At 45.3% G+C, this 9,349-nt stretch overlaps 1 protein-coding gene and 1 non-coding gene across 4 annotated transcripts in view; one reads left to right on the forward strand and one right to left on the reverse strand.

The window, feature by feature from the left end:
* Positions 1-890: 890 nt before the first annotated feature.
* On the reverse strand, positions 891-1,024 carry LOC115064306. Its single transcript, XR_003844148.1, has one exon. It is a non-coding gene; the product is annotated as a U11 spliceosomal RNA (small nuclear RNA).
* Positions 1,025-4,805: 3,781 nt separating this feature from the next.
* The window catches only part of Taf12 (TATA-box binding protein associated factor 12), an 18,126-nt gene continuing 13,582 nt past the window's right edge, over positions 4,806-9,349 (forward strand). The window contains exon 1 of one of the 3 annotated variants that reach the window (XM_021200272.2): positions 4,806-4,918. The gene's annotated coding sequence lies outside the window, so the exon portion shown is untranslated. Of the gene's footprint in view, positions 4,919-7,157; positions 7,265-9,349 lie in introns of those variants that run through there. The other 2 variants (XM_029540429.1, XM_029540430.1) reach the window with 2 other exon arrangements.

The raw sequence follows: 9,349 nt of genomic DNA on the forward strand, positions 1-9,349 counted from the left end.
AAAAAAAAAAAAAAAAAAAAACGAAAGAAAGAAAGGTATTTCGAAGGAGGAAATTTCACAGTCAAGTTTTATGATTCCCTTACTCTTCCAGGGAGGCATTTCGAAGTGGAGTATTCCTTTTGCCTGCATAATATAATGTAACCCTCAATTTCTAACCTGTGAAGCAGAGCCATACCCACTCCTCTTAGGAATCAGTTGCAGGGCTACAGAGATGGCTCATTGGTTAAGAGCACTGGTTACTCTTTCAGAGTCCCAAATTTTATCCCAGGTACCTACAGGGTGCCTCATTACCAGTCTTCAACTGTTAATCCCGGGAAATCCAGTGCCCAGGCACACAAGCAAATAAAACAAAAATAATTTAAATGAAAATAAATAGCTAAGGGGCTGGCGAGACAGCTCAGAGGTGAAGAGCACCCGGCTACTCTAAGAGGACCACAGCTCAATCCCAGCACCCATGTATATGACAGAACACAAAGAAATGTAAACTCTAGTTCCAGAGGATCCCATGTCCTTTTTGTCCCGTCACAGGTATACATGGGGCCAATCATGCACTTTTAAAAGAAAGTCAGTTGCTCAGGAGACTCTTATTTTGACATTATCACAAATCAATACTTGTGACATGTGTTATGGCATTGACTTCTAATTCAGAAAGCTTACAAAAATGCCTTCGCAAGTATGAAAACAAGACAGGTATTGATACTAGATCAACACAGGTATTAACTAGTAGACGTGAAAGAGTACACTAAACCCTGACAGACTACTAAACTTCTAATAGGATTATTAGCGGTAAAAAGTCAAACAAGATGACAATAGCAAAAAAAACACATGGACAGGTACTTTTATATGGTAAAAGAAAACTCTGCACATGAAACCTTTATTTTTACAAATGCACAGGCGCCGGGACCAACGATCACCAGCTGCCCAAGTACCAAAAAATTATGCTTCCGAAATCTCTTGATGTCGATTCCGCACGCAGGGCAATCGAGTTACCCTGCGTGTGCCACTCACGACAGAAGCCCTTTTTGCTCGAGCGCTTCCAGAAGCACAGTAGCATTGTCGCTCCACCCATCTTTCGGTAAAGGTGAAATTAAAGTCTAACCAACTCTCAACTGGATATTGTCGAAGCTAAAAGGCAAACTGTCGGTACTTCTCAGGCTGAGGGGAAGTCTTCACAAAGAGAACTGTTGTGTCGTTTGTATAGAAGTAAAAGAAAGTCTGTGAGTCGATATGCAAATCAGAGCAGTGCTTGCCGGGAAGGCTCTGGCCGAAGCGGAGGGAGAGGTAGGCGGCGCTGGTGCAAAACAGCTGCTCCCTGCTAGAGGTGAGATGTTTGGTTCTAGGAGCCTTTAGCTAAGTTACTAGAGTTACACTGTGCCCCAACCTGTCAAAACTGATGTGTAATTTAGTGCCACTTGTAGCCTCCAACTTGGACGTTATGCCCTGTCATATGGGTGCTAAGAACTGAATTCAGGTCTTCTGACAGGGACGCACAGGACACTGTAGCTGTAAAAGCAAAAACTGAGTAAACTTATCAAAGACCTAGATTCTAGGTGATGGGGAGGTATTAAAAAAAGCTGACACGGGTCCTGTGTTCATATGGTGGGGCGATTTATTCTTTTTTTTTTTTTTTTTTTTTTTTTTTGGTTTTTCGAGACAGGGTTTCTCTGTATAGCTCTGGCTGTCCTGGAACTCACTTGGTAGACCAGGCTAGCCTCGAACTCAGAAATCTGCCTGCCTCTGCCTCCTGAGTGCTGGGATTAAAGGCCTGCGCCACCAGGCCCGGTTTTTTTTGTTTTTTGTTTTTTTTTTAAAGTTAGGTTGTCATTTTTTTTTTTTTAAGATTTATTTATTTTTATGTATATGAGTACGCTGTTGCTGTCTTCAGACCCACCAGAAGAGGGCATTGGATCCCATTCCAGATGGTTGTGAGCCACCATGTGGTTGCTGGGAATTGAACTCAGGACCTCTGGAAGAGCAGTCAGTGCTCTTAACCTCTGAGCCATCTCTCCAGCCCGGAGCGATTTATTCTGTATCTCAATTAATTCCCATAGTTTTTAAAAATAAGCCAGGTTTGATGGCTCATGCCTGTAATTCCTGTACTCAGGAGGCTGACACAGGAGCATTACAGCAAGTTAAGGCTAGGCTATAGTACATGTTGAGTTCCAACCCAGCCTGGGCAACATGACACCCCACTTCAACAAAAGCCAAACACTGGACTGAGAATAATGACGCATGTAATTCTACACTGGAGGCTGCTACAGGATGACCCCGATTTCAGGTCAGCCTGGGTTTCTGGAGGAACCTGCACCAAAAGACAAAGCACACCCCCGAAAAGAATGGTAGATTTGTGTGACTTAGGCCCTGAGTCAAGTGATCACCATCTTGGGGGGTTGAGCAGAGCCTACTTGCAAAGGATCATCCCCTTTGTTGACTGTTTCCACCCCTCAAAGAGGTGGGTGGGGTGGGTGGTCAGAGAACTCACCTGAAGCCGGCCGTGCTGGCGCACGCCTTTAATCCCAGCACTCGGGAGGCAGAGGCAGGCGGATCTCTGAGTTCGAGGCCAGCCTGGTCTACAGAGTGAGTTCCAGGACAGCCAGGACTACACAGAGAAACCCTGTCTCGAAATACCAAAAAAACAAACAAACAAGAAAAAACAAACAAAAAAAGAGTGTGCATGTTAGCTCTCACTATGCTGCGTATCTCCAGGGTCCTCCACTCTGAAGGTTGCAGGGATCCCGTGTTCAGCTCCCAGAGCTGACCAACATCAGTCTGGCCCAGCTTTTACTGAGGATGCTGGGGACGGGGTGCACATCCTTAAGTTTGCACACCCACTTCGTGAACCCTTCCCCCACCCCTAATGTTCTTACATTAAAAAGATAGTGTAGAAGAAGCAGATGAATACTTTTTGAAACAAACAAAAGAATAGACCATTGGGCATTACACTTTAATAACGTATGGAGTTCCCTGCCCTTTATAAAGTAGGAGCTACAAAAGAAAGGAGAGACATAAACAGGGAGAGGTATAGTTGAAACTGGTGGGGAGCCAGGTGGATGCTACCAACTGTCCATCAAGGGATCCTTCTATAATCCAAGTGTTCATTTATCGCCACACACTTTGACACATGCTCTTACTGTGGAGCACTGGCTAGCGTGAAGACCAGGCTGGCCTCAAACTAAGAAATTGACTTGCCTCTGCCTCCTGAAGAGTAGGGACCAACGGTTTGAGCTAAGATACCAAACCACCCAATGTTCCCTTAAATACAAATTACCATCTCACTCCTCAGTTTTCATGCCTTTTCACTGAACAGTGAATAAAATCCTCCCACCTCTTCCAGCTGTCCCTTCCTGTCACCTAGCCAAGCTTCAGCCATGCTGGCCATCTAGTCTTAAGGAGCATTGGCTCAGACCCTCCATCACTCACAGTCTTTTTTGTGGGGTGGGTGGGGGGGTGTTGAGGCAGGGTTTCTCTGTGTGGTCCTGGCTGTCCTGGAACTCACTCTGTAGACCAGGCTGTCCTCGAACTCAGAAATCTGCTTGCCCATGCCTCCCAAGGGCTGGGATTAAAGGTGTGTGCCAGCACTGCCCGGTGCCTGTAAACTCTTAGGGACAATGATGAGTGACTTCCCCAATACATATCCAGCACTTAGCAAAAAAAAAAAAAAAAAAAGAGGTTCAGTACATGCAAGGATGCAACCACAGAAACTGACTGGTGGAACTCTGAGAACCATGATAGAAAAATAACGCTGGGGCTGGAGAGATGGCTTGGGAGTTTAAGGAACCTGTCACTCTTGCAGAGGACCTGGGTCAATGCCAGCAGTCACGTGGTGGCTCACAACTATCTGTAACTTCAATTGCAAGGCTTCAAAGACCCTCTTCTGACCTCTTTGTGCACCAGGCATGCACATGGTATACATATGTAAATGCAGACAAAACACTTTTCTGCATAAAATAAATCCAAAAAGAAAAATAGGGCTTTGCCACTATTTTGCTAAGCCCTTGCATCCAGGACTTTGGGCCAAGAGGGTGGATGAGCCTAATAGGACGAGGATGGAAAGATAGAACGGAATCTATATGGGCAGGAACCGTTGGTAGCTCTGAGATGTCAGACTTACATACATTAGTTTGCGAGACCTCTATTTTACTGAGAATCCTTGCCGGGGACTGAAACTGCGTGTTGCTTACATGCCTAGCATTTGGATAGGGAAAATAACAAAAAAAAAGTATTCAAATCTCAGGGCTTAATGATTTAACTGTTACTAAACCACCCCGGGCTTTGGAGTGAGAATTTTCACTTCAAGTTGAGAACCTACATCCCTTAGGAAGAATTTCACGTATTTTCCACTATTACGTGACATAGTCCAAGTGAGGGACTGAACCAGTCTTTCAAGGATAGCTCTCGTCCAAGTGTTATTGACGACAGATTAACTAATAGGCACAATCAGCTTCTCTAGTCCCCAAGTTCTCGTGATGGTTGAGAGCCCCACAGTTGGTATCTATGCAGAACTGCGGTCCCATCCTCACAGCACGACAAAAGCACCAACCAAAAATGGCGACTTGGAAGCTCTCGGAGGCCGTCGGTTACCGGTCACGCTCGCGAAAGACATGAATCGGGAAGAAACATCTAGGACAGGTAGGGGACGCAGAGTAGACCCACGCCACCAGCAAGCCACACACAGCAGAAAGCCCGACCAGCCAAGCCCGGCGCTGGGCTCACAGTCCAACCACGTGTTGGAGTACGGTCTGCGCCTGCGCCAGTCAGGCGCGCGCCCGGCGGCCGGAAGAGCTGCGCGTTTCCGGGTTGGAGGCGGGGAGCGGTGCCGGAAGTGCTTGGGGAGGGCCGCGCAGTCGGACCGGCTGCTGAGACGAAAGCTTCACTGGGGCAGTCTCCGCATATCATGGGGAGATAGACGCTGCTGCCTGTGAGTCTTGGGCCCTGGCAGTGGAGGACGAAGAGCGGGAGGAGGGTGTCAGGACCCAGACCCACAGCGGGTCAGTGCTGGAAGAACCAGGCTGTGGAAGAGACGGGGCTGTGAGGAGCCCAGGCTCTTGGGACGGGACTTGAGGGGTTCGGGCTCGCAGAAGCAGCGGCTGTTGGGGACTCGAGCTCTGAATGAGAGACTTAGGAAACGGGGACGGATGTGGATTCTGCAGCATCTGAGGGAAAGCCTTCTGAGAGGGACAGGATGGTGAGGACCCCGCACTTTATAGGAGGCGAGGGTAGGAACGAAACGGGGCGTGAAGACACAGGCTCCAGAGAGGTAAAAGTGGAGCCCGAGAGGACTCGGGCTCCTAAGAGACAGAAGCGGGACAGTGAAGTCCCAGCTCCTAAGGATTCAGAAACCGGGCAGCAAAGACTTAAGGACTGGAGCTAGAGAAGGAGGCAGAGAAGACTTGAGTTTGAAAGGGAATAGAAGCGGGCAGTGAGGACTGGGTCTTCTTTGGGGACGAGATCCGGGCTTTCAGACGCAAGAGTTTCTGGAGGGACAGAGATGTAAGGACCTGAGCTCCTAAAAGTGGAGGAACTAGGGGGTCCTTAAAGGCTGGGAGATCAGCCTTCAAGGGAGAAAAGTTGAAAAGGTTTAGCGATCTGTTCTCTGTACCCGGAGGATTAAAATATATATTCAGGGGGAAGACTTCTTGGCGCTGCCTATTTAGCTTTTTGCATTTAGGCTTTTTCTTGTGTCCGATACTTAACCTAGAAAACCCACATGAATCGTCTTCGTTTTTCTTCATTATTGTGGATCAGATGTGAAGCTGAAAGCAGTTCGAACTCAGTTATATACTTGATAAGTACCTTAAGCCCTGTTCCATTTAGCCCCTGTTGAGCACAGATCTCTGTACCACAAGCAAACTGTCATAGATGGACGGGCAGCAGAAGATCGCTTGGAATTCTTTTACATTTAAGGAAAAAAGGGTCCACAGAAGGACTAGGGTCACTGTGAGCCAAATTCTTAGGTTATACAGCCCTCTACCATGTACATCAAAGGACAGATGCTTGCTTGAAATTATTTGAATAAATGCTTTTAGAATCTCTACCCTCAAACACAGAAGGGATGTTTTTCTAACGGATTTTAATATTTTAGTACCTATTATGTATGGCATTGACATAAATGTTACAAGGGAGGAAACAAACTTTTAAGTGAAAAGTTTTTTATTTATTTTATAAATTTTATTTATTTTTCAATAATATGTTGAGAAATTCACAAGTAAATGTTGGCCTAGAACATTTTCTAGGGATTGCTTTTAGAAGAGTGACTTGGACCCTGTCATTTCCCTTCATAAAGATCCAGGACTGAAACCTACTCAGATGAATCAACTTAAGCACTTTGGGTTTTTTTCTGCTTTCTTTTGGTTTGTTTGTTTGTTTGTTTGTTTTTCAAGACAGGGTTTCTCTGTATAGCCCTGACTGTCCTGGAACTCACTGTGTAGACCAGGCTGGCCTCAAAGTCAAGAAATCCGCCTGCCTCTGCCTCCGGAGTGTTCGGTTTAAAGGTGTGCACCGCCACCATGAACAACTTAAACACTTTTAAGTATTCCATCCCTTCTTATCACAGGTCCACAGTTAAGAATGATTAGTCCTGTTGTACATAGAAGTATGTCCAGAGAGGTTAAGGAGTTTGTCTTAAAGTACTTATTATTCCCAAATGTGCCTCGAAAACTTTCTTGAACTTTTCTAAGTGGATTTCCCTCCATGTGTAGTATGCATGTGAACAAAATATAAGTAATATTTATAAATCCTGCCATTGAATGAAAACTCACCCCTCCTCCCCAAACTATTTAGCTCCCCCTAGCCTGGAAATTGCTGTGTAGACAAGGCTGGCCTCAAACTCAGAGATCCACCTGCATCTGCCTTCAGAGCACTGTGGATTCAAGGCTACACCACCACAACCAGCTTCTTCCTTAACTCCTTTTAAAGTCAAGCACTGTAACTTTTAGGATACTTCCATAGTATTTGAGATCTGACTTCCTGTGTTTTCACAGAAGCATAAATATTCCAGGTAGAAAAAGAAATATTTATAGAATCTTTCCTATAATAGAGTAGGTTATATTTAATTTTTTTTTTTTTTGAAAATTAGGGCTACATCAGATTAACTTTGCAGTTAATTGCTAGCATGTACTGGATGTTGTGAATGTTCGAGCTAACAGAGCCAAGCATCATGGTGCTTGACTAACTCCATTACATTGGAGGTGGAGGCTGGACGATCAGGAGTTCAGTGTCAACATAAAACTTTATCTCAAGGAGAAACAGAAGAAGAGCAGATCAGGTGAGGTGGTTCTCCTGGTAAGGTGATTGCCACAAAGAGTGATGATTTGAGTTCAGTCCCTGAGTCCTGCATGGTGGAAGGAGAAAACCAACTCCCAAAATTATCCTCTGACCACATCAGCACAGACACACTGAATAAAGAAAAGTTTGGTTTGGTTTTGTTTTTTTTAACATACTTGAAGCTATTATTTTTCTCAGGAGCTTAGCTGCTACTATTATTTTTTAAGGTTTTACTAAGGGTGATGAGACCTGTACAGCCAGCACACAGAGAGAGACCATCCACAAAGTAAAGGGGGGATTTTTGAAGCCAAAGCCTCTGGTACCATTTTTTTTTTTTAAAGATTTATTTATGTATTATATGTAAGTACACTGTAGCTGTCTTCAGACACTCCAGAAGAGGGAGTCAGATCTTGTTACGGATGGTTATGAGCCACCATGTGGTTGCTGGGATTTGAACTCCGGACCTTCGGAAGAGCAGTCGGGTGATCTTACCCACTGAGCCATCTCACCAGCCCCTCTGGTACCATTTTTAAAGATTTGTTTGTTTATTCATTTCTTCCTAGGAAGGGGCATTGAGTCAGGGTCTCTCCGTGTAGTCCTGACTGCCTTGGAACTCTGCAGACCAATTCTGCTGGCCTCGAATTCACAGAGACCCTCCTGCCTCTGCCTCTGCCTCCTTATTTTTTATGTGTGTGAATGTTTTGCCTCAATATATGTCTATGTACATTGGTGCTTGCTTTAGAGTCCTGAAAAGGGCATTTGGTCCCCCTAGAACTGGGTTGTAAGTCATTGTGTGACTGGTGGGGACAGAAGCTAGGCCCTCTGCAAGAGCGACAAGTTCTCTTAACCACTGACCCATCTCTTGTTCCTGATACTGTTTTCAGAAGCCTGCATAAAAGTGATCAGGATGTATTTATACCAAGTTATGAGCAAAAGCATACCCTTATCGCCATCTTGTTGGTTTTAATTTGGGAGGCGGTTGTCTTTTTTAGATAGGGTCTCACTGTGTACCTAAGACTCTGTTGCCTTGGTTTCTTGAATGCTGAGACTACAGGTATGCACCACAATTGATAGTTCAACCAGTGATAATGGATTGCTGAATTAGCATTCTTACCTATATTTACAAAATACTTGAATTCTTTCTTTTTAAATTATGTGTTTGTCTGTCTGTCTGTCTGTCTGTCTGTCTGTCTGTCTGTCTGTGTGAATGCAGTACCATTAGAGAGCAGAGAAGTCAGATCCCCTGGAGATGGGAGTTTGGGGCATTGTGAGCTCCTTGATATGAGTGCTGAGAACTTAACGGGGTTCCTCTGAAAGAGCAGATGTACTCTTATCACTGAGCCACCTCCTCAGCTCTCCACGGTTTTCTGAGACAGGGTCACTAGCCCAAGCTGGCCTCAAATTCTATATGGCCAAGGATGACTGAATTCTGATGCTCTGAGTGCTGGAATTGCAGGCATGGGCCACTACACCAAGTTTATGTGGTGCTGGGTATCTGGCCCACAGTATCGCCTATGCTAGGCAAGCATGCTACCAACTGAGCTACATCCCAGCCCAACATCCAGTTTGTGTTCTGCACTGTGAAACTACAGGTGTGCTAGAGTCATCTTGAAATATTCACATATGGACTTAATTTTAAACTTAGACTGCTTGTTGAACCTTAAAGGGACTTTAGAATCTGCATGGGTTCAGCTGCTAAAACAGATGTAGAACTAGGGTCACAGATGGTACCTAGCTCTATTCACTTGGGTTTTCCACAGTACCTCTCATAAGCCTCCTGCACACTCTTTGCTAGTCTGCCGCTGCCACCTCCTTCTCCTCTTCCTCCTCCACCTCTTCCTTTTCCTCCTCTTCTTCCTCCTCTTCCTCTTCTTCCTCTTCCTCCTCCCTTCTTCTCTTTTTTCTTCCTCTTCTCCTTCTTGTTCATCTTATTCTTATTTGAGATAGGGTTTCTCTGTGTAACCCTGGCTATCCTGGAACTCAGTCTGGAGACCAGGCTGGCATCAAACTCTCACTAGCTTCTACATCCCAAGGGCTGGGGTTTAAGGTGTGCATCACCACCCTGTACTGATACGATTTTTCAATT

This window comes from Mus pahari, chromosome 6 (genome assembly GCF_900095145.1).
Source record: "Mus pahari chromosome 6, PAHARI_EIJ_v1.1, whole genome shotgun sequence".
Taxonomy (NCBI): Eukaryota; Metazoa; Chordata; class Mammalia; order Rodentia; family Muridae; genus Mus; species Mus pahari.